This window comes from Mustelus asterias, chromosome 12, assembly GCF_964213995.1.
Source record: "Mustelus asterias chromosome 12, sMusAst1.hap1.1, whole genome shotgun sequence".
Classification (NCBI taxonomy): domain Eukaryota; kingdom Metazoa; phylum Chordata; class Chondrichthyes; order Carcharhiniformes; family Triakidae; genus Mustelus; species Mustelus asterias.
This window is the reverse complement of record NC_135812.1, coordinates 6,878,663-6,883,563: the sequence shown is the minus strand read 5'-3', so window position 1 is coordinate 6,883,563 and position 4,901 is coordinate 6,878,663. Positions and strand designations below refer to the sequence as shown.

Genomic DNA, 4,901 nt, shown 5'->3' with positions numbered 1-4,901 from the left:
ACGCATCTTAGGACTCTAAGGGGCAATTTTTAACCTGGCCAATTAACCTAATCCGCACATCTTTGGACTGTGGGAGGAAACCGAAGCACCCGGAGGAAACCCACGCAGACACGGGGAGAATGTGCAAACTCCACACAGACAGTGACCCGAGCCGGGAATCGAACGCGGGACCCTGGAGCTGTGAAGCAGCAGTGCTAATCATTGTGCCACCGTGCCGCCCATATTTATATTTGATTATATTTGATTTATCTTGTCACAAGTATTGGGATACAGTGAAAAGTATTGTTTCTTGAGCGCTATACAGACAAAGCATACCGTTCATAGAGTACATGGAGGAGGAGGAAAGGAGAGGGTGCAGAATATAGTGTTACAGTCAGAGAAGAGATTCAAATAGAACATTATTAGAGAGTTTAAAAGAGTTAGAATACAGTTTGAGAAGCGTAGAACTTTTTAAAAATTCGTTCTTGGAATTTGGGCATCACTGACTGAGCCAGCATTTATTGCCCATCCCTAATTGCCCTTGAACTGATTGGCTTACTAGACCATTTCAGAGGGCATTTAAGAGTCAACCACATTGCTGTAGCTCTAGAGTCACATGTTGGTCAGACCAGGTAAACAGGGCAGATTTCCTTCCACACAGGGCATTAGTGAACCAGATGGGTTTTTCTGATAATCGACAATGGTTTCATGGTCATCAGTAGATTCTTATTTCCAGATATTTTTACTGAATTCAAATTCCACCATCTGCCGTGGTGGGATTTGAACCCGGCTCCCCAGGACATTAGCTGAATTTCTGGATTAATAGTCTGGCGATAATACCACTACACCATCGCCTCCCCTTAAACAAGCATAAAGGATAGAATTGGAGGGTATTCTGGGGACAGCTTGCAAGATTTTTTAGAGCGCACAAGATGGATGGCACAGTGGCACAATGGTTAACACTGCAGCCTCACAGCGCCAGGGACCCAGGTTCAATTCCTAGTTTGGATCACTGGCTGTGTGGAGTCTGCACGTTCTCCCCGTGTCTGTGTGGGTTTCCTCCGGGTGCTCCATTTTCCTCCCACAGTCCGAAAGGCATGCCGGTTAGTTGCAATGGCCATGCTAAATTCTCCCCCAGTGTACCCGAACAGGCACTGGAGTGTGGCAACGAGGGAATTTTCACAGTAACTTCATTGTGGTGTTATTGTAAGCCTACATGTGACAATAATAAACTTTAAAACAATACTTTCACTGTATGCCGCCCAATACATGTGATTTGATTTGATTTATTATTGTCACATGTATTAGTAGACAGTGAAAAGTATTGTCCCTTGTGCACTATTCAGACAAAGCATACCGTACATAGAGAAGGAAAGGAGAGGGTGCAGAATGTAGTGTTACAGTCATAGCTAGGGTGTAGAGAAAGATCAACTTAATACGAGTTAGATCCGTTCAAAAGTCTGATGGCAACAGGGAAAAAGCTGTTCTTGGGTCGGTTGGTACGTGACCTCAGGCTTTTGTAACTTTTTCCCAACGGAAAAAGGTGGAAGAGAGTATATCTTGGGTATATATATGGCTGGGATCCTTGATTATGCTGGTTGTTTTTCTGAAGCAGCGGTAAGTGTAGATGGAGGCAATGGATGGGAGGCTGGTTTGCGTGGTGGACTGGGCTACATTCACAACCCTTTATAGTTTCTTGCGGTCTTGATCGGAGCAGGAGCCATGCCAAGCTGTGATACTTTCGATGGTGTATCTGTAAAAATTGATGAGAGTTGTGGCAGACGTGGCAAATTTCCTTAGCCTCCTGCGAAATCAACCTAACCTGCACATCTTTTGTTGGACTGCGGGAGGAAAGCGGAGGAATCCAATGCAGATAGGGGGGCGGGGGGGGGGGGGGGGAGAGAATATGCCGATTTTGCACACGACAGTGACCCAAGGCTGGAATTGAACCCCCGGGGGAGTCCCTGGCAGCAGTGCCAACCACTGTGCCAACCCTAAAAGTAAATGCGTGGGGCTACGGGGATTGGGTGGGCGATATTCCCGTCGGAGAGTCGACGTAGGCTTGATGGGCCGAATGGCCTCCTTCTGCACCGTAGGGATTCTATGAAAATGCAAGCACTTTTTTAAAAAATTGGAAATCTAAGTGCAGTGCAGCATTGTATTTGAGGTGGTGTTGTATAGTTTTGGGTAGGCAAGCCTGTATTTGCTGCTTTGGGGTTGGAATTTCCTGCTATTATCCCTGGTCCAAAAGCTCCAAGACTCAACCCTCTTCCTCGACGCCGCCCGCTGATTGGCCGCCGCAGCGCAACCTAGCTTGGCCGGCCCGGCCCGGCCCGCCCCCCCCCTATCGCCTCAGCCTGATTGGCCGGGTGGGGAGAGGCGGCGGCCAATGGCAGCCGCGTTGCTAGGAGCGCGGCCGGCATGCCATTGGCGGAGCGGGCTGTCAATCAGCCTCCCCCCCCTCCGCCAGCAGGTTGGGGTGCGCTGCCTATATAAGGCGAGGGGGCGGTGCTGTGAGCTTCACAGCTGTTGCAATTCTTCAGCGTCAAGGTGGGGAAGGAGCAGAGAGAGAGAGATAGGGGGGGAAGAGAGCTATCATTATACTGATCTCAGAGGAAAAAATGAGCAGACAGCCGTTTGGGGGAGAGCAAATTAATAGAAAGAAACAATAAGAGGAGTTATAATTTTATATTTTTAAGGTAAGATTAAAAAAAAATTGCACTGACATTTGCTTAAAATGCAACATTCCCTATTGTGCTGCCTTCTTTCTGTGTGTGTGTCCAGGTTTTATTTTTTTGCAACAGGATGTTTTGTGGTTTGTTTATTTTGATCTTTCAATGCAAAACCAGTTCCTGCAGTTTGCCACTGTGTAAAATGATAAATTAATAATGATGCCCATGTGTGAGGATTCTTGTGGTGTTTGCTATTTAAAGAGAGGGGTAAATAAAGGGAGCACTGATCCCTGCTTGCTGCTTTGGTGCATTTTGGAAGCACAACGTGTCTGCCTCCAGGATTTTTTTTTGTGTTTGGGTTTTATTTTGCTCTGAGCTGATGCAGTGTTGGGGGCGGGGGGGGGGTGGTTTTGAGGTTGAGCATTTTTTGGTCTTTAAAACGAAATGTTGTTCAAAGTGGTTTATATTTTTAAAAATGTATCTAAAATAAGACCTCTCTCTGCTTTTTTTAAAGGCAAGTTAAATAATAAGACTTGGCAGGCGAGCCTGATTTAATAATGATTAGAATCTTATCTCTATTTTTTTCTGTGTTGCAAAGGATGATTTGTTGTTGCAGTGAGTGAGCTAACCTGGCGTTGCTTTTTTTTTGGTTTCATTACCAACCTGTGCCCCAGTTTTAAATGATGGTTGATGCCCAGGGTTTGCTTGCGCTCTCTCTCCTTTTTCTCTGTGTCTAAGCTGTTTCGCAGGCCGGTTTATCCTCCTGTTTCTCAGCTCTTTTGTTCCCCTCACACATGCTCTCACCAGATGCAACAGTCTTTTTAACCTCCTTCTCTTCCCCCCCCCCCCCCCCCCCCCACTCCCCCAACAACAACAAAAAAGAAACACCAACAGGAAACCCTTCAGGGGTGTTTCAGAAACAAAGGCATGAAAGCGACTCCCCGTCTGCATCTGTAGTTTTCAATAGGCTTTTATTGATTGATGTTCATACCTTGAGTAGATTTTTGTTACTGACTACTGGACCTTTCCCTGCACCGATTGCAGAAAACGATGTGTGTGTGTGTGTCTGTCAGTCTCTGTGTGAGTGTGTGTGTCTGTCAGTCTCTGTGTGTGTGTGTGTCTGTCAGTCTCTGTGTGAGTGTATGTGTCTGTCAGTCTCTGTGTGAGTGTGTGTGTCTGTCAGTCTCTGTGTGAGTGTGTGTGTCTGTCAGTCTCTGTGAGTGTGTGTGTGTGTCTGTCAGTCTCTGTGTGAGTGTGTGTGTCTGTCAGTCTCTGTGTGAGTGTGTGTGTCTGTCAGTCTCTGTGAGTGTGTGTGTCTGTCAGTCTCTGTGTGAGTGTGTGTGTCTGTCAGTCTCTGTGTGAGTGTGTGTGTCTGTCAGTCTCTGTGTGAGTGTGTGTGTCTGTCAGTCTCTGTGTGAGTGTGTGTGTCTGTCAGTCTCTGTGTGAGTGTGTGTGTCTGTCAGTCTCTGTGTGAGTGTGTGTGTCTGTCAGTCTCTGTGTGAGTGTGTGTGTCTGTCAGTCTCTGTGTGAGTGTGTGTGTCTGTCAGTCTCTGTGTGAGTGTGTGTGTCTGTCAGTCTCTGTGTGAGTGTGTGTGTCTGTCAGTCTCTGTGTGAGTGTGTGTGTCTGTCAGTCTCTGTGTGAGTGTGTGTGTCTGTCAGTCTCTGTGTGAGTGTGTGTGTCTGTCAGTCTCTGTGTGAGTGTGTGTGTCTGTCAGTCTCTGTGTGAGTGTGTGTGTCTGTCAGTCTCTGTGTGAGTGTGTGTGTCTGTCAGTCTCTGTGTGAGTGTGTGTGTCTGTCAGTCTCTGTGTGAGTGTGTGTGTCTGTCAGTCTCTGTGTGTGTGTGTGTCTGTCAGTCTCTGTGTGAGTGTGTGTCTGTCAGTCTCTGTGTGAGTGTGTGTGTCTGTCAGTCTCTGTGTGAGTGTGTGTGTCTGTCAGTCTCTGTGTGAGTGTGTGTGTCTGTCAGTCTCTGTGTGAGTGTGTGTGTCTGTCAGTCTCTGTGTGAGTGTGTGTGTCTGTCAGTCTCTGTGTGAGTGTGTGTGTCTGTCAGTCTCTGTGTGAGTGTGTGTGTCTCAGTCTCTGTGTGTGTGTGTCTGTCAGTCTCTGTGTGTGTGTGTCTGTCAGTCTCTGTGTGTGTGTGTGTCTGTCAGTCTCTGTGTGTGTGTCTGTCAGTCTCTGTGTGTGTGTGTCTGTCAGTCTCTGTGTGTGTGTGTCTGTCAGTCTGTGTGTGTGTGTCTGTCAGTCTCTGTGTGT

The 4,901-nt window shown here is 47.2% G+C and overlaps 1 protein-coding gene across 2 annotated transcripts in view; it reads left to right on the top strand.

Annotated features, from left to right (window-relative positions):
* The first annotated feature begins 2,520 nt into the window (after nt 1–2,520).
* The window catches only part of ypel2a (yippee-like 2a), a 66,859-nt gene continuing 64,478 nt past the window's right edge, over nt 2,521–4,901 (top strand). For both annotated transcript variants that reach the window (XM_078224633.1, XM_078224632.1), the window contains exon 1: nt 2,521–2,678. The gene's annotated coding sequence lies outside the window, so the exon portion shown is untranslated. The remainder of the gene's footprint in view (nt 2,679–4,901) is intronic.